Raw genomic sequence first — 22,087 nt, forward strand, 5'->3', positions numbered from 1 at the left:
TGAAAATATTACCCAAACTTTAAAATCACGATGTGTCCTAGTGAGGCAAGGATAAAATTACTTCACTACATAGTATAAAACAAAGTCGCCTTTTCTGTCCCTATATCCCTATGTGTATGTTTTTTTCAATAGATAGAGTGATTCAAGAGGATGGTTTATATGTATAATACATGCATAATATACTAAGGCAACATTGCTAATTTTAGAGGTTTCTAACGTGATGTCGTAAATTAACCTATTTTTTTAGGCTTATTTAGCAATTAGCAAAAACGCTGCCTAACCCTACGAGTTAGATCAAATTAATGTACTACAGTATTGTACACCATAAAAAGGTCTACAAAAAAGTCCGCGATGGTATATGTTTATCTTTTAGGGATAACCCACATTAACCATTTTTATTGTTTACTTTTTACGTGAGAAAATGACTTATTATACGAAGCTATTTTAAGCAATACGGCATTAATCCTTATCGAATTAAGTACCTTAAATACAGTGCGCAATATAGATCAATATGGTTCCTTACAGCATGTAAATTAAACAAATATTTTCGGAGATATTACAAATTTAAAATTTGCGTTTAAAAATGTGTAATGTAATAAAAATTGTATGAATTTAGATATTCCAAAGATAGCAGGAAATCTTCATAGTAAGTATAGGGGAAGAGGAATTGTTTTACTCCAAATTTAATGCGTGCAGGCCAAGGGCAGTAATGAATGAACCAAAAATACTGGATCGATTTTAATCATGTTTTCATTGAGTGACATAGGCATATATATTTTATGCCCGTGCAAAGTCGGAGCGGGCCGCTATGTTTTTATATACAACGTTCATATTTTTTCTGTAGTGTAATAAATAAATGTCATTATACTACATGAAAAGTTTTGTTATCCTTTAAAAAGCTTGTACAGTGGCATCAATTTAAAGCTTAATTGTTTTAATCGTGTTCATTTACTTGAAACAAATGTATATTGGTTAAGATATTTATAATTAACTTTCGGCTTTAGGCTCCTTAACCGAGATAACCTGTTCAACAAGGACGTTAATAAAATACATTAATACAAAATAATATATTATAATTTGCAAACCAACAAGATGAGCTTGATTTTATAGACAAGAGATTATCATGCTTATTTTTATTATATTGTAAATAGATGCTTAAGCTGTCTTTTTAACTCCTCGATTTTATCATAATAAGAACACAGTAGTAATTTTGAAATATATCATATGTTTCAATTTTTTGTTGCTCTTCTTTAAAGCATTGCTTTTTGATGTGCTTTCTCCATTCTGATCTATATTGTAGGAATGTTGGTCGGTTTGGTCAATCGGTCGAAATGTGTGGCTGCCGCTGCGATTATTTATCAGAACACTCACTACTATTTTTGGAAGGAATTTGCGCGGGAACTAATTTGCCTCATTTTTGTGTTGAAAAAGTAAGTAAAATATTAACAAATACAGACTTTCAGCTGTGGTGCTTTGCTTTTAGTAACAGTTTAGTAAAAAATATAGAAACTTTAATACATATATCTTATTGGAATTTATATATATATATATATATATATATATATATATATATATATATATATATATATATATATATATATATATATATATTCTTAAGTTTTAGCTTTTGGATATCGTATAATATTTGTATTTATATAAAATTTTATATTAATAAATCGTTTTGAAAAATTACATTTTGGTTTTATTTTAAATTTAATTGGTCAGTAGAGTGTGACGCCAGAGGATAGTCACGTAATGCGCTTTAAATTTTCGACCAATGAAATGCTGCCTTATAAAGTATTTTCGTTACAGGTGCCTGTAATGGTAATTTTAACTAATCATTTAAACTAACTAACCAGCCTTCCTGCTGAGACCAAGCAAAATAATTCTGAAATTAAATGTATTAAGTTAACTCTCTATATATTACTCTACTGTTATGTCTTTTATATGTTTGTAATTTTGACAAGTGTCATGTGTTAGTCAACATGACACAAATAATAAGGGAAAGATACCCACAGAGAAATAGAGCATTATAAGTTTTATAATAGAGAGAAAGAGAGAATAATAGGGAGTTATAAGTTATTATTATAATTTATAGGAAATTTTGAGGAAATGTTTGGCAACACCTAACACCTAAAAGTGGCTACTTTTAACTTATTACTTGCTTTAATCGAGATTAATTTAATGTTAATAGTCGCGCAATATCCGATTGCCTCACTTCCTTCCTATGGTGCGTTTATTGCATAGAGCAATAGAGTCAGCTCAATAGGGATCTCTAGCGAAAAGTTTTGCTTTGCCCAAGATCCAGATAGGGTTATATCGGCTATTCAAGTAATATGATTGGCCAATTCAAATCCACACTATAGGGACCTGTAAAAAACCTTTCGCTGTAAAGACATTTGATTGGTTCTTCAATAAAGTTTGCCATGTAGGAACTTTGGAACAAATAAAAATTCCTTTTTCAAACATTTCCCTTTTCTATATTTGTTTAGTGCCATCAATTTGATCTATTAGAGATATATTATGGGTTTATCCAAAATTATATAGTACTCCTTATTATTTCTAATATTTGTTCTGCAAAATCATTATGTAGTGTACAATTAAAAAGGTTTAAATTTACATTTTTTAAAGATATTTGACAAAAATTGTTTATATTATAGATGTGGCAATATCGCAGGATAAAACAAAGGATTGTAAAATAAAGAGATATGCTGATAGGATAATAAAACAATTTTCTGAGGGACATCGGGAATTGAATTCATAGAGTCATCTCCCATTAGTACAGAATGTAAATTATTTAAAGAGCCCTCATTTTCATCCTCTTCACAATTCTAAAGACACTTCTAAAGACCAATGAGACCAATTTCTAAAACATACGTCCAAAAAAAACTGTCTTTGTTAATGTATTTGGATAATTACGCTTTTTTTTTTTCAATGAAATGAACCTCTCAAAGGAGTAATTAAATTGATGACACTTTAACAAAATTGGTTTTTGCTTGGATAATAAATTTTGCACATAAATTCTTCATGTATTGAATTTCGGTTAATCCTCTCTTAACAAATTTGTATTCAAGAGCTAGTATTTTATTGCAGCTGCAACTATCGATTCAATCAAAAAGTATATAACCGTTAGCATAGCTTCTTTCAGAAGCGGATTAATTTCTAAAATTAAAAAAGTAATTTTTTGATATCTGTGCATTCAGGTACACAACTCTTCATAGGTTGCTATGATAATCGCGGGTTCGATCCTGCTGGAGCATGGTCGTAATTTTATGTTTGTGATTGCCTTAGGCATGAGTGCAAAATCCGACAAGGAAAATGATCCCAATCACGCCAGTAACGAGACTGGGTATGGTATGTCTTCTGGGATGGTTTCTAAGTTGGTCACTCGCCAGTCGGTAGGCTTTTTGCCGAGAACCGTGGTTCAGAAGCCATGTTAAACTGTAGGTCCAATTCAGATAAACCCCTCGTTGGTAAAAAGGAGATATTAAAATATTTGTTTTTACAATATAAAAGTGTCCCATCTATTAGAAATTCTGCATCGTATACCTGAAATCAGCAACGCTGACATAAAGCAGCAGGACGCACGACATATTAATAAAAAAAACACCCCGGAAAAAAGTCGATTCAATAAGTTTTGTTGGCCCACATGCCCGAAAGCGTCCCCCAAAATGTTTACCGAAAAACTTGTTGCCTTTTAAGGCAAGCGCAGAATTGTTTGACTCGAATAAACAACCTTTTTCGACTTTTGTTTACAGACGCAGGAAAGAACGAAATTTCAGTGAAAGGGAACAAAAATCAGTAACGGTTCCTTTTCTGTTTCGCCATGAATTCGGAGTCCCATACGGTTAGGGAAATATGACGGTACACTTTTATAATTATTAAATTTATCTATATTTATGTACATAAAGAAAGGACTCCTTAGGAAGTAGATCGTTTTAATTATTATTAATCGTTAAATGTTGTAATAATTTATAAAAAAATGAGTAAATTAACAAAATAAATGCTTCGAAATAAGTAGAAAAAGTCATGATAAGTAGAAGAGTTCCCTATTATCTAGACTGAAACAACTGGGCTCCGAACCACTATCCTCAGCATTATGTCTACCGACTGGTCATCCGGATTTACCCAGCCTGGTTACTGGCGTAACTTATTTTATGGACCATCAAAAATACAAACAAAATCAAAACAAAATTTACAACAATACTCCTACGGCTTTTTGAAATGAATAAGGTAATAGTAATACTATAATAACAGGTCAGTTGAAAAGTCCCCGTCCTACCATTGTAAAACACATTTTTTTTGCAAAATTAGTTTTTTTTTATTTAACATAATTCCCTTCAAGGGTGATACACTGACTATAGTGACCGTCCAACTTTTCGATACCATTTTTGTAGGACAATTTGTCCTCTGCTTGAAAATAGGCCTCAGTTTCGGCGATCACCTCTTCATTCGACAAAATTTTTTTCCCAGCGAGCATTCTTATGAGATCTGAGAACAGGAAATAGTCGCTAGGGGGCAGATCTAGAAAATACCGTGGATGAGGAAGCAATTCGAAGCCCAATTCATAGATTTTTGCCATCGTTTTCACTGACTTATGACACGATGCACTATCTTGATGAAGCAGTACTTTGGTTTTCTTCAAATGCGGCCATTTTTAGGTAATTTCGTTCTTCAAACTCTCCAATGACGCTACTCAATAGTCAATGTTGATGGTCCTTCCTTTTCCGAGGTAGACAATGAAAATTATTCCATGCGCATCTGAAAACAGACGCCTTAACCTTGCCAGCCGACTGTTGCGTTTTCCCACGCTTTGGAGCGGGTTTATCGCGTACAGACCACACGGATGACTTTTGATTGATGGAGTCATATTTCATCCATTGTCACATATCGACGCAAAAACTCGGGTTTATTACGCTTGATAATCTTTAACTCTGCTCCGAATCATCAACTCGTCGTTGTTTCTGGTCAAAAGTGAGCTCGCGCGGCACCCACTTTGCACAGAGCTTTCTTCGTGAATGATATGATGTACACATTCAGTGATATCTTTACAGTGTCTGCTATTTGATTCAATTTTAATTTACAAAACTGAAGCCTATTTTGAAGCAAAGGACAAACCGTACTACAAAAACGGTATCGAAAAGTTGGAGCGTTGCTATAATCTGTGTATCACCCTTAAAGGAAATTCTGTCGAATAAAAAAACTAATTTTGCCAAAAAAATATATTTTACTATGATACGCCGGGGACATTTCAATTGATCTGTTATAACTAGGTCACTAGTTATTTAAGAAATTGATCAAACAGTTCAGAAATATATATTTGGATAATTGTTAATTTATTATTCTATTATATTATCACATTATATTACTATATAATTTTGCATAAATCAACTTTCCTTGATGTATCGATTTAGTGAAACAAATTTGCTTGATGTTTCTATAGAACTTCTTATTTTTGTTCTTTTTTTATCATAAGTTATAAAAAAATGACCTTAATAAAGATTGACAAATATGTTCAAAACATTTTTTAAAAAATTAGTGCGTAGGAAAGCTTCTTTGTTTGAAGCTAAATAATAATATATTGTATATTTTATACTTTGCTGTTAAAATATTATTTACAGAAGTTGTAACTGAGTTAAAATTTTCTTCGTTATTTTTAAGAATAAATGCGTAAGGTAGCTTGTCTCTGGAAATGTATTTATAATTTTATGATATTTGGCGCCATACACTCGACAAATAATGGATTTATTTTACTAGACCACATTTGTATAGGTTATAAATATTTAATCTACATTGTAAGAATAAAAACATAAATATAAAAAATATTTTGTTTCTGTGGATATCAAGTGGATATTGAATTAATTCAACAAGATGTTCGTGTTGCGTTTATGAATACTTTATGAACCTCGCTAATTAACTCTAATAAAATTTAAATTATTTAACAGGTAAATTACATGAAAATCCACGCCACCACGTCACTGGTTAATTACGAATTCCCAATCTAACCGATAGAGAATGTACGTTACATGACGCTACTCGAAATGATTAGAACAGCATCGGATGGGTATGTTCTTATTGTCACGTCAACACGAGTGGTTGAGGGGACGGTGCGGCGACGGGGAACGGTGGGGTTGGTTAGCGACGTTCCTTGTTTGCATGCGTACCGCAGATATACAATAACATTCGCTTAAATATTCAGCAGACACATAACCTATTAGACGACGTATAATTTTCATGCAAATTAAATTATTTCGCGCCGAGTCGCTGGAAAATTGAAACCAAGAAGTTCGAGTGCTCGTAAAAATACGCCTTTTGCATATTTCAAGAGGTTTTTTTCTTATTCGGAAACGTTATCGGTGTAGGAGGGAGTCGAGAATTGGGGAACTGTTGTCGGGTATATGTACCGGAATAAACGAAACCTAATTATTTTTTATTCGGACAAAGGTAAACACACGTCTGACTGGATAATATACAAGCCCAAAAAGCTGTTCTAATAACAATAAGTGATAACATTTGGAGTGGAATTTCCATTACTGATGATAAGGTATGAGTAAAGTGTTCATTTTGTAAATTAATCCCAAATAGCATACCTAATCCAAAGCTTGTGACATGTCCAGGAATATTGCAGGACAGCATTCATTTTTTCCGAATGCCTGTTCAAAAATCTTCATTGAATTTTTATACGTAATCTAAATGTTCTTCATTTTCATCAAATGGCACTTGGGATTAATCTACAAAATGAGCAAATTGTATTCGCGACTTTTAGAATCATATCTTTTCGAAAGAGTCTCGCATGTAGGGGAATTCTCAACACTTTAACCTATTTCGGCTGGAGTTCCACAAGGTAGAATGTTAGGACCACTGCTATATTTGATTTATACTGTTGATATCCCAACAGCAAAAGAAACAGTACTTGGAACAATTGACAACGACACAGTTATTATGTCAAAAGATGTAACTAACTGTTTAAGGCTGTAAAAAAATCCAAGTGTCCGTCAACAAGATCTACAAGTCGGCTAGAGACTGGAAAATACAGCTTATATATGCATTGCGGCGAAATGACTAAAACCTAATTAAATAACTTGACGGATGTACGATTCCTTAACATTTCGATGGTGGGTTAAATTAGAAATAGCATGTTAGAAAAAAAGCGGAACAGATTAGACTCAAAGTCAAGAAAGTGTACTGGTTAGTGTGAAGATTGGTTTATCAGGTATTCATAATGCCAATTTGGACCTATGGCACTAAAACAGCAAACCAGCCAGTAATCCGACGCACCCAAAACAAAGCTCTACGATTAATTACCAATGTTTATCGTTACGTAACCAACGAAGAGCTTCACGATGACCTCGTATTCAAATGAATGAAATAAGGTTGCTAAATCACATATTCGATTATATGCGGTTACATATATACAGTTTCATTATGAATGCTCAACAAACCAAAGTGTCGACAACTGTAAACATCGCTCCGTAGAAGACTTAAAAGGTCCTTCCAAAATACGATTCGATTTTTAACAAAAAAAAGATGATCCAAATTCAAAAAATATATAAAGAACTCATTAAAAAAAATCAAACTTACATTTTTAACACAAAAAAACGTTTTAAAATAAAATATGTCCACAGTTTTTGTTGTCATAACTAAATAAATGTAAACAAAAAACTTATTTGAATTATGTATTAACAATGATTGAAAATAAGGAACGCTTCAGGCCATGGGGTCACCTGCCTAGCCTAGGTGATTCGACAAATGTTCTAACTAAACAGCAAAAAACTGTTCTTCATGCTGGGGGTCGAATCCAGGACCTCCGTTTGGAAGTTAATCGCTTTAACCTTTACAAAATAGAGGCAGTAGTACAGTATTTCTATGAGGTCTTATATGCTAGAGTTAGTGATTAAAAAGCAACCTGAATGGATTTTCCGGTGCATCAGCTCAGCGATAACATTATACACAAATATCTGATTATTTTAGATAAAAATATTTGAAAACTTTGTATGTTCCTTTGAAATTTGGGCGTTTCCTTAGATTTCTACCCCTGTCGCCAACAGATCTTGATTTGATTTCAATGGGACTACCTCGGAAGGGCACTCTTTCGAACAAAAAAAGAATTTTGAAATCGGCCCACAATTGACGGAGAAATCGGTGAATATACATTAAAAAATATATACAGCCGTACATAGAACCTCCTGCTTTTCCGAAATCGGTTAAGAATAAGGAACGCTTTAGGACCCGGCGTCCGCTACCTAGTCTAGGTGTTCTGACAAAATTTCCTACCAAACTAGAACAAAAAAAGTTGGTATCCCTGTCGAGAATCGAGACCGCGACCTCCGCTTGTCAGCATAACAGTCTAATTGATACACCATTCAAAACGCCAGTTTTGTGTTTCAACGGCATCTTATATCAGAAGGTTAGTGCTTAAAAAGTGAACTGAATAGTGTTCACACTAAGTTACTTCCGATTTTTCGTCACATCAGCTCAGAAATAACGTTATAAACGCGCACTCTTTCTAATAGAGAAAGAATTTTGAAATCGGCCCACAATTGACGGAGAAATCGGTGAATATACCTTAAAAAATATATAGAGCCCTACATAGAACCTCCTGCTTTTCCGAAATCGGTTAAAAATAAGGAACGCTTCAGAACCCGGCGTCCGCTACCTAGTCTAGGTGTTTTGACAAAATTTCCTACCAAACTAGAACAAAAAAAGTTGGTGTCCCTGTCGAGAATCGAGACCGCGACCTCCGCTTGTCAGCATAACAATCTAATTGATACACCATTCAAAACGCCAGTTTTGTGTTTCAACGGCATCTTATATCAGAAGGTTAGTGTTTAAAAAGTGAACTGAATAGTGTTTACACTAAGTTACTTCCGATTTTTCGTCACATCAGCTCAGAAATAACGTTATAAACGCGCACTCTTTCTAATAAAGAAAGAATTTTGAAATCGATCCATAATTGATGGAGGATTTCTCCACTTGGCGAACATTTCACTAAAAACATTCATTAAAAAAATATATATACAGCCGAACATAGAACCTCCTCCTCCTTCGAAGTCGGTTAACAGAATGGAGAAAATATGTAACCTAATTACATTTTATATCAAAAGTTTTACTACTCTGCCAGTGTTCTAAATTTAACAGTTACTTGTTCATATATTAAACTCGGAATAAATAACTTATCCTTATACGATGAAACTTTTTTATATCAATGTTTTTTGATATCCTATATCCGTTTATGTTAGAGTCATAACTAAAATAAATTACACCAAAGCGCATTCTTTATTATTAGTATTAGTCGGTTTCAAACGCAAATTTTACCGACTAAACGAAATGTTTACGACGGATAAACATATACGGCTCATGAAATTGTTTAACTTACTTAGTAAAAAGCACTGTTCTGAAAAATATATCTTTTTTATTACGAAAGCGAGCGTTTGAAATTTATAGAGAACAGTTTCAGTTTGGCACTATCTCGTAATTTATCATCTTCTATTATGTGTCATAACGTTTACGAATACCGAAAATATAGCAAAGTTACTAGTAAAACAACTTTTACGATTTCGTGTGTTATCATCTATATATGGATTGTGGGAAAAATTTACAAAGTATTTCGAACGAAATGCATTTTCATAGGTGTCGTAGAAATCACGAGTCAAAATACGCGGAAATAACGGTGTATTATTTGATAAAATATCACAAGAAAATACAACAATTCTCCATGATAAGTTCATGGTCCATGGTCATTTTCCAATGGTGGATATAATAAAAATACGGGCTACCTCCCGTAAAATATATGGATAAATGTTAAATCGCCCGAAGCTACGAAAACTGTATGTGTATTTTTTGATTACTCTTACTGGTTCCACAATCTGCTCAACATATACATGGCATGTAGAAAATCACTTCAATAAATAATATTCTGTATAAAATGCTATCTTAATTAATTAGTCTTATTTTAAAGCTTATTATAAAGACTATATATGTCCAATGATCAGATCAGATGGTGTTAAACGTTTTAGTCCACCCACTTCACTGTCACGTTGCATAATTAGTTGATTAGCGAACACACTAGGATCTACTGACACTCTTTCGAAGTACATCACACAAACATGTTGAATTACACTCGTTATATGTTCTAGAGGAATATCGAGTTGTATCACTTTATTTGAAATATCGTACGGAGCATCAACAATGGCACGCAACACTTTATTTTGGAACCGTTGAACGATGGATATATTAGATTTACTAGCGGTACCCCATAGTTGAATTCCATATGACCAAATAGGCTTCAGTATAGATCATACAGTAGCACTCAACAATAGCTTGTTCTCTAATGATAACTTGGATTTGCGCTCGATGAGCCAATACATTTGATATAATTTTGTGTCCAACTTGTTTCCGTTCAGAGAGTAAGTGCTTCTTCCAGGTTAGGCGTCGATCTAAATGCATACCAAGATACTTCTAAATACATACTCACGACATGCTAAGATTGCTGTGTCGTTTGCGTATGTTGCCACAGTAATTATTTTTGTGGTGGGTAGATCGATAGTATTGGACCCAGTACACTACTTTACGGAACTACTGCATGTATTGGATGTAATTCGGTATGTTCATCGCCTTGTTTTACAGTGAAATGCCTATCAGTGAGATACGATTTTAGTAACTGATAGTCCGGATGAGGGACTTTCTTCGAAACACAAACTGATCTTCTGGAATAATTTTTCTTTTTTCTATTATATAGTTTAGCTTCTTTATGTATAGTTTCTCAAAAACTTTCGATATTATCGCTAATAAATTTTAGGCCGGTAGGAGTTGGCATCTTCTGGAAAGCTTGGCATAAATACACTGAATTAGACTGAAAAGACTATTTGGTTGTAGTTGGTCATTTTGGAAACAGAAAAACAAGAAAAAGGTTGCAGTTTAAACTATAAGAACAAAGGTGAATAGATGTGCTGAGTAGAGAAACGAGAGATAAAGAAGATCAGCATAACGTTAATCAATAACAACCATCATCGGTAGCTGGAGCTTGAAGAAGTCTCTACTTTTTCTCTAATTTTTAGATCCCTTTCTATGATTTTTGTCCATGTCCTTTTTGGATTCTGTTCACCATGTCTGTTTACTGTATCTTCCATACGAAGAATCAAGTGAGGAACTCTTTGGGACTTGAGGAGCTATTCATTCAAGGAACATATCCAGAGAATTGTAATTTGCCTCTCTGAATATTTTCTTCTATTGTGCACTCATTATCGTATGTTAAACGAATAGTCTCATTTCTAATATGATTTTGGAGAGAAATACGTAGAACTTAAGAAACCCTCAAGGTTACAGGTGTCCAAATCTTGGGCCCATACAAAAGGATTAGTAAGATAAGCGTTCGAATTTTAGTTTACAGTTATTGGGAGCGCTATTTAACATTATCCAGAGGTTCTTTAAGTACATATATAAGTACAACAATTTAATCAAAATTTTATATAACTTTAAATTATCTCCACGAATGGCAAAATTACTGTTTTTGCCATATCTCTCAGCACATCCAACTAGACTGTCGTAGGTGTCGGCAAACTAGTTGTCTCTCCTTGTCCCTCTGTCCTTTTTGTTGTCACTCTGTCCTTTTTTTACTGTGGTGTTGCCTCTCATACCTTTAACATTTCTATTTAACGTTACACAGTTGTAGTTTTTGCACCGAATCCTATTCTAATCGGTTTAAAAACTAACAAACTAACAAACTTGTATTGCTCGATTACATGATGTCTAGACAAAAATGTAGTCTTATCTTTTTGTAGGGTTTAAAATAATAGTTCTGTCGTTGACATTTTTGTATTTAAGTTTTTATAGCTATGCGTTTGATGTTTAACGTTATTTTTCAATTTTATTCTGAGAGAAAACGTTTAACTTTAAATGACTGTTCATGCTCTATATTTATATTTCAAATTATTATCGTTCTATGACTTATTTATTTACATATCTGTTAGCTTTATAATAAACTATAGACAATTGTGTTTCCATTTGAAATATATTTTATGGCCCTTATATTTTACATTTTCCGTCAATGAATTACCACACTGGCCTCTTTCCTTGACCACGAAAGAAGCTGAAAGTGATTAAAATTTCCAATTAATGTAAATATTTAATTGATTTTGAGATGGATAGAAGTAGTTTTGAAGAAGATAATTACTGCTCAATTAGTGGGTTTAGTTATTGACATATTCGGTGACTTCCTAGTAGGATAAAAAACTGAAAACCGTTTTTGCTATATTCATTTATTTGCAAGTTATTTATTGGTGTTCTAAGAACGCAAACAAAATTCACCAGAAATTAAAAGAGCACCCATATCCTGTCCCAAAAGTATCTGAATCACAACAAGAAGGTATTTTTGTTCAAACGAAAGATCACATAAAATATCTACAAATTAACATCTTGAAGAATTTATTATGTTAAACTCATCAAAGCCCATTACAACCTCTTTAAAAACTTGTAGTGATGCTACAGTATTATATTCCAAATATCGTTTTTGGTTTCAAGGTCTCGAAGTGACAATTTTGATATTAATGACAAGAAACAGTCTGAAGAAGCAAAAACATCCAAAACAATTAACTGAAAAATCTATTGTACGAAAATTCATCTCAAGATCTCAAATAACTTCCAAACAGTTCATATGTTGATGAGTTCACTGTTGTCTAAAGATTACATGTGATGAGAGAACGGGAGAGAATGGCCGAAAAGTATAAACATCGCGCCTGTAAGGCAAGAAAGAAGAGTTTATTGTGGTTTTTTGTAATTAGCAATGATGAAAATGGATGTACAATGAATATACCAAGCGTAAAATGTCATCGGTTAGTCACGGAAATCCATCGAAATAAAAACTAAAGTAGAATGTTCACGAGCATCAGCTAGGTAAACTGTATTATTTCAGATATCTTCCGACGTCAATTGAACAAATTGAACAACGTATTGCTCCAAATAGTAGCGAATAATAGACGTAAACTCATTCTGCCAGCATATCCAGCGGCAAACAAACCGGTTTCGGTTAATTTATGTTATATAAATTTTCAAAATTAATTCATTTACATATTAGCTAAAGAAAGTTCTTCTATTTTTTATCGCAATAATATACAATAATATAACTGAAGAAAATGCATATCGTTCTTTTTCATATATATGGAACTCGATACAATCATACAAAGCTCAGAGCTCTTTTTCCGGCGATGCATAGCAACTTTAGAAATCCTCAACCCCCCGTAACGGACGAGCTTATTTACCTACAGAAACTTTTTTAATATACCTACCCGACATAGCTGACGCTATCGCCCCTACGCCCCCACCCCACACGTCTTGCTCACGAGCTAATCCGATCATTCGGGTCGTCGTTAAAGGATCTCCCCCCAAGTCTCCCTCGTCCGAGTTACATCGTTCGGAAAGTTATGCCTCGCTGCCCCGTAAGTTTTTTCATATTCGAGATCGACGAAAGGAAATCGGACACAATAAATCTACTTCGTACGGAGAGCCGAATGTGATCAGTGGCGCTGTTGAGTGGAGCGAGAGGGGGAGGGAGCGAGTCCACGAAGAAGGCGTTGGGGAATTTGCAAAGAGATTTTACTAAAGATGTCAACGGTCGTTAAATAATAATTAATAATAATATAAGATATTATATTTATATAGATAGATGATATAATATATATATATATATATATATATATATATATATATATAGAATGTATAGATTATATAAAAACAAAATTCGTCTAAGTATATCAGAGCAGAGCCTCTACATTACGAACAGCAATCTAAACACGACGTAAAAACAAATTTTCATGATATAAATGTGGGCATATAAGAATAAGACATTATGAAGAAAATTATTAAAAGATCTTTCTTCATTCTCAAGACACACTATATAAAGAATTCATTTTAATTTCCTTCAAACTTAGCTTTTCGCTATAACCTAGAAATTTAGTAGAAATATTACGAATTTTTGAAAGTCAAACTCTGCGAAATTGCACGTTCCCTCGCTATATTTTACTCCCCACTTTCCATTAATGAGATAGGCCATTTCAAACTGAAAGAAAAAAGGTGTTTGCACTTTAATTCTCTCAATCGTAACTTGGAGGTACTTTACGTCTATCTAATTGGAAAACTTTCGGAAAACATTTTCGTCCGGGTCTCTGCGCTGCCGTCCTAGTAACTGATCTTATCCGACGACCAGAACAGTTCCATTGTGTCCGATTTCCTTTTATCGGTGAAAGACGTGGAAAAATTCACCAATCTCACAAGAATAAGTTTGCCAGGGATGTATTTTAAATATAGCTTTATCGTCGGTGACTCAATTCACCGAATTAACTCACAAAACATGTAGAATATGACAGAAAATGTGATATATATTAATTGAGACAAAGATTTTTAGTAAAATTTGAATATCTGGGGAACTAAAATATAATAATAAAGTAATTATAATAATAATAATAAAAATAAAGACACAGCAAAAGTAATGAAATGCATTATATTTAAACATGATTACCATTTTAACTAAATATTTCGAAAATATACGAAAAACACTATATAAGTTCACAATTATATTAGCGTTAAGCACTATCGAATGAAAATAGTAGAAACAGTCAATATTGCAAAATAGGCGAAAACAAAGTTGGAAATAATTATATGGGAAGTGGTACCCTACACGCCGTATACTCCAGGCCTTACCCTTCTGATTACTATATGTTCCGACAAATGAGCCGTGACCTGTCTGAGCAGCGCTTCATTTCTTATGAAGATACCAAAAAGTAGATCGATTCGTAAAATACCTTCTAAATATAAATGGGGAAATAGAAACTATCGATCAGAAAAAAGAAAACAATTTTATAGTCAAAATTTAACGTAGGTAACCGTTACAGAAGTACAGAACACTTCAGACTTGTTGCTCGTATAATTTTTTTATTGAGGAAAACAGACGTACACACAAGAAATAGTTTATAAGAACATGTATTGCACAGTAACAAAGGAACACTGCTAAAGTTATAAAACATTAATTCTAAATAATTCAAAAACAAGAGGACAAATAAAACATAGTTAGATTACAAGATTTCTAAGTAGACATTTCGGATGGAAAAAATACGGAAATATCTCATAGAAATTGGTCGTTCCTCGAAAATTCGTTCATAGTCTTTTCAACATTTAGCTGTTTTAAAAACTAAGAATACGAACTAGGACACAATAATGTTATTCTTCAGCATGTCAATCTCCGACCACATATTGCAATGTAGACGAAAACATAGCTGTAAATAATTATATGGGAAATGGTAACCTACACGCCGTATACTCCGGACCTTGCCCTTCTGATTACTATATGTTCCGACAAATGAGTCGTGACCTGTCTGAGCAACACTTCTTATGAAGATTCCAAAAAGTGAGTCGATTCGTGGAGAGCCTCAAAATATACATCATTCTTTCTGTTCTTTTGAATAAAACATTTTACTGATTTTTTCTTTAAAATCCTTTGAAACTAATTTATTGGACAATAATAGCGCCAAAACAAACAAACAAATACATTCCAAAAACTCCTTCCTTCTTGTCTTTCTCGTTGAATATCGCGAAATTTAATTAAGCCCAATCGTTTGTTAACTTAAGAGTATAAACACGGTTTCCAATGATCGCGTAAAACTGGAAAAATATCGAGTCTAATTTTACAGAGGAAACATTATAAAAGTCGTAACGTTCTGCACTTTTTCACTCGTAACAAGACTGGAGGCCATCATTAAAACTAGCGGACGGGATGGCGGCGGCCAATGGGAAATGAAACTCTGCGGCGTTCCCGGACTGATACGACTTTTTTCTGGAGCGCGTAAAGAAGAAGGGGGCTTTAATTAGTGAATCGGAAAGATTCGCGCCGTAAAATTGCGCATGTTTCTGTTGACTCTGCTTGAAACTAATGGAAATTAGCTCTTTTGCAGTCGAAATTTTAAGTATGTCTAGAATATTTATATATAGATAGCAGAGTTGATTTGGTCTGATTTCAAATAAAACACCGGCTGTGGCGGTTGAACCAGTAGCATGCCAGTGCCATCCGAAAATTCCTAAATGCCATTTTAGTTAAAAGAGTCCTTATGTGTTATTGTTTATGAGAATAATGGTTACATGGTTTAAAATTCTATGGTCGTAATATTCTTCATCTTGTCTACAAAATTAATAGTATCATTTAATAAAGATAAAATATCTTTAACAAAAAAATTGAACCAATTTCAAAAACTATATAGGTAACTTGCTATACGTATACTATACGTATTTTATATTCTAATATATACACACAATTAAGCTCAGAACCTACCGAGACCTATTTATATATTTGCAAACATAATAGTATCATTTAATAAAGATAAAATATCTTTAACAAAAAAATTGAACCGACTTCAAAAAATAGATAGGCAACTCACTATACGTATTCTATACGTATTTTATATTCTAATATATACACACAATTTAGCTCATAATCTACCGAGACCTATTTATATATTTGCAAACATAATAGTATCATTTAATAAAGATAAAATATCTTTAACAAAAAAATTGAACCGACTTCAAAAAATAGATAGGCAACTCACTATACGTATTCTATACGTATTTTATATTCTAATATATACACACAATTTAGCTCATAATCTACCGAGACCTATTTATATATTTGCAAACATAATAGTATCATTTAATAAAGATAAAATATCTTTAACAAAAAAATTGAACCGACGTCAAAAAATAAATAGGCAACTCACTATACGTATACTATACGTATTTTATATTCTAATATATACACACAATTTAGCTCATAATCTACCGAGACCTATTTATATATTTGCAAACATAATAGTATCATTTAATAAAGATAAAATATCTTTAACAAAAAAATTGAACCGACTTCAAAAAATAGATAGGCAACTCACTATACGTATTCTATACGTATTTTATATTCTAATATATACACACAATTTAGCTCATAATCTACCGAGACCTATTTATATATTTGCAAACATAATAGTATCATTTAATAAAGATAAAATATCTTTAACAAAAAAATTGAACCGACTTCAAAAAATAGATAGGCAACTCACTATACGTATTCTATACGTATTTTATATTCTAATATATACACACAATTTAGCTCATAATCTACCGAGACCTATTTATATATTTGCAAACATAATAGTATCATTTAATAAAGATAAAATATCTTTAACAAAAAAATTGAACCGACTTCAAAAAATAGATAGGCAACTCACTATACGTATTCTATACGTATTTTATATTCTAATATATACACACAATTTAGCTCATAATCTACCGAGACCTATTTATATATTTGCAAACATAATAGTATCATTTAATAAAGATAAAATATCTTTAACAAAAAAATTGAACCGACGTCAAAAAATAGATAGGCAACTCACTATACGTATACTATACGTATTTTATATTCTAATATATACACACAATTTAGCTCATAATCTACCGAGACCTATTTATATATTTGCAAACATAATAGTATCATTTAATAAAGATAAAATATCTTTAACAAAAAAATTGAACCGACTTCAAAAAATAGATAGGCAACTCACTATACGTATTCTATACGTATTTTATATTCTAATATATACACACAATTTAGCTCATAATCTACCGAGACCTATTTATATATTTGCAAACATAATAGTATCATTTAATAAAGATAAAATATCTTTAACAAAAAAATTGAACCGACTTCAAAAAATAGATAGGCAACTCACTATACGTATTCTATACGTATTTTATATTCTAATATATACACACAATTTAGCTCATAATCTACCGAGACCTATTTATATATTTGCAAACATAATAGTATAATTTAATAAAGACAAAATACCTTTAACAAAAAAATTGAACCGACTTCAAAAAATAAATAGGCAACTCACTATACGTATACTATACGTATTTTATATTCTAATATATACACACAATTTAGCTCATAATCTACCGAGACCTATTTATATATTTGCAAACATAATAGTATCATTTAATAAAGATAAAATATCTTTAACAAAAAAATTGAACCGACTTCAAAAAATAAATAGGCAACTCACTATACGTATACTATACGTATTTTATATTCTAATATATACACACAATTTAGCTCATAATCTACCGAGACCTATTTATATATTTGCAACCATAATAGTATCATTTAATAAAGATAAAATATCTTTAACAAAAAAATTGAACCGACTTCAAAAAATAGATAGGCAACTCACTATACGTATACTATACGTATTTTATATTCTAATATATACACACAATTTAGCTCATAATCTACCGAGACCTATTTATATATTTGCAAACATAATAGTATCATTTAATAAAGATAAAATATCTTTAACAAAAAAATTGAACCGACCTCAAAAAATAAATAGGCAACTCACTATACGTATACTATACGTATTTTATATTCTAATATATACACACAATTTAGCTCATAATCTACCGAGACCTATTTATATATTTGCAAACATAATAGTATAATTTAATAAAGACAAAATATCTTTAACAAAAAAATTGAACCGACTTCAAAAAATAAATAGGCAACTCACTATACGTATACTATACGTATTTTATATTCTAATATATACACACAATTTAGCTCATAATCTACCGAGACCTATTTATATATTTGCAAACATAATAGTATAATTTAATAAAGATAAAATATCTTTAACAAAAAAATTGAACCGACTTCAAAAAATAAATAGGCAACTCACTATACGTATACTATACGTATTTTATATTCTAATATATATACACAATTTAGCTCATAATCTACCGAGACCTATTTATATATTTGCAAACATAATAGTATCATTTAATAAAGATAAAATATCTTTAACAAAAAAATTGAACCGACTTCAAAAAATAGATAGGCAACTCACTATACGTATTCTATACGTATTTTATATTCTAATATATACACACAATTTAGCTCATAATCTACCGAGACCTATTTATATATTTGCAAACATAATAGTATCATTTAATAAAGATAAAATATCTTTAACAAAAAAATTGAACCGACTTCAAAAAATATATAGGCAACTCACTATACGTATTTTATATTCTAATATATACACACAATTTAGCTCATAACCTACCGAAACCTATTTATATATTTGCAAACATAATAGTATCATTTAATAAAGATAAAATATCTTTAATAAAAAAATTGAACCGACGTCAAAAAATAAATAGGCAACTCACTATACGTATTTTATATTCTAATATATACGCACAATTTAGCTCATAACCTACCGAGACCTATTTATATATTTGCAAACATAATAGTATAATTTAATAAAGATAAAATATCTTTAACAAAAAAATTGAACCGACTTCAAAAAATAAATAGGCAACTCACTATACGTATACAATACGTATTTTATATTCTAATGTATACACACAATTTAGCTCATAACCTACCGAGACCTATTTATATATTTGCAAACATAATAGTATCATTTAATAAAGATAAAATATCTTTAACAAAAAAATTTAACCGATTTCAAAAAATAAGTACGCAACTCACTATACGTATACAATACGTATTTTTTATTCTAATAAATACACACAATTTAGCTCATGACCTACCGAGACCTATTTATATATTTGCAATACTAATATAACTACTACCAATAGATTCCTTTGAAGTCGGTTTTGTATTGTTTGGACTCGGCACCAACTTCAAATTGATCAATTGGACGCAGCTAAAATAATATTAATAGATAAATAAGTTTCAATAGGTATTAAGTTAAATTATGTGTACATAGTGGAATATAAAATACGTGTAATAGAATGGTTGAAAAAGGTGGGTGTTTATTTTTATTAAGTTTGATTATCTGTTAGTTCTTAGTGAATTCCGTATTTATTTTTCGAAACCGATTCAACTTTTTATCAAAAATATTTTGTGTATCTCTTTTTAGTGTTATATATTTACTCAATAAATTACGCAGTTATTTCATTCAATATTTCAATGGGTAGGCCAAGTAAAGGTGCAGCTCGTATAAGGTAACGTAATAAGCCCCGAGGTCCAATACCTAGCCCAGGGGATTTGACAAATGTTTTAAGTAAACTAGAACAATAGTAATCGTCCACCCCGGGAATCGAACCCGTAACATCCGTTTGGGAGCTAAACGCTCTAACTATTACACAATAGATACAGTTGCCAACATTATTTCTACGAGGTATTATTTAAAATGAGTTAGTGCTTAAAAGACAAACTAAATGGCTTTTGCCCTGAATAACTTCCGATTTTCTGTCACATCAGCTCACCAATGACATTATACCCAGATATCAGATTATTTTAGATTAAAAATAGGAGAAAACTTTCTACGTGCCTTTGGAATTTACGTATTCGATTTTCCTTTTGCCTATCACTTAATTCATGTGGCCACACCACTATAATCAAGATTTTCTTCGAATTAAACAATACATATTTTTATATTTTAAATCAAGTTATAATGTGCTGTTTCTGACCTGAAACTTACTTTAGTTGTATTGCTGCATTAATCGATCTAGTATTAAGCATATCTTAGAACACTTGTCTGGATATTAAATTATAATTCGGTGCCTCCTTTTGTAGGTTTGAACGTAATATACTAACTCTACTGCTAAAAGTGTTTATTCGTTGGAATTGTAATGGTTTTCTGTTTCAAAATGGTATTTCCCCTATTTTCGGTTTCCTTTTGTTTGTTGTTTTACAGCGAGTATAGTCATGGGGAATAGCCGCATGTAGTATTTTAATTGAAGATTATTAAATTATAATCAGCTTGGAATGCAGACATTCTTTTACATTCCCCACATGTTTTGAGACTGCTTCTAACGTCTCATAATAAAAAACTGTAAAACAATACTGTAGTAAACAATAAAACTATAGCATATTCACTTTTTATAACATTTAATATCCTGTTGAAATAAACATAATATATAGGTACTCTACTTATAATAAACTAGTACCGTTTGTTTGATGTTTATAGGCGTGTCTGATAATAGGACTAGTCTTAATTAAGGTAATTTATATATTATTTACTCTTTTGCACTGATGGAGCGTTAAAAGCCAATATACCAATAATCTAATTATTATTGTAGTACTAGCGACCCGCCCCGGCTTCGCACGGGTGCAATGCTGATACTAAATTAAATACACTACAGAAAAAATATGAACGTTGTATATAAAAACATAGCGGCCCGCTCCGACTTTGCACGGGCATAAAATATATATGCCTATGTCACTCAATGAAAACATGATTAAAATCGATCCAGTATTTTTGGTTCATTCATTACTGCCCTTGGCCTGCACGCATTAAATTTGGAGTAAAACAATTCCTCTTCCCCTATACTTACTATGAAGATTTCCTGCTATCTTTGGAATATCTAAATTCATACAATTTTTATTACATTACACATTTTTAAACGCAAATTTTAAATTTGTAATATCTCCGAAAATATTTGTTTAATTTACTTGTTGTAAGGAACCATATTGATCTATATTAATTGCACACTGTATTTAAGGTACTTAATTCGATAAGGATTAATGCCGTATTGCTTAAAATAGCTTCGTAAATAAGCCATTTTCTCACGTAAAAAGTAAACAATAAAAATGGTTAATGTGGGTTATCCCTAAAAGATAAACATATACCATCGCGGACTTTTTTGTAGACCTTTTTATGGTGTACAATACTGTAGTACATTAATTTGATCTAACTCGTAGGGTTAGGCAGCGTTTTTGCTAATTGCTAAATAAGCCTAAAAAAATAGGTTAATTTACGACATCACGTTAGAAACCTCTAAAATTAGCAATGTTGCCTTAGTATATTATGCATGTATTATACATATAAACCTTCCTCTTGAATCACTCTATCCACTGAAAAAAACCGCATCAAAATCCGTTGCGTAGTTTTAAAGATTTAAGCGCACATAGGGATATAGGGACAGAAAAGGCGACTTTGTTTTATACTATGTAGTGATTTCTCACGTTAACCAATCTTATATTCAAATAAAAACTTATTAAATATGTTGATCGTTT

This window comes from Rhynchophorus ferrugineus, unplaced genomic scaffold (assembly GCF_030347505.1).
Source record: "Rhynchophorus ferrugineus isolate W39M unplaced genomic scaffold, kcgeb_rfMv2 rfM4, whole genome shotgun sequence".
NCBI classification, from domain to species: Eukaryota; Metazoa; Arthropoda; class Insecta; order Coleoptera; family Curculionidae; genus Rhynchophorus; species Rhynchophorus ferrugineus.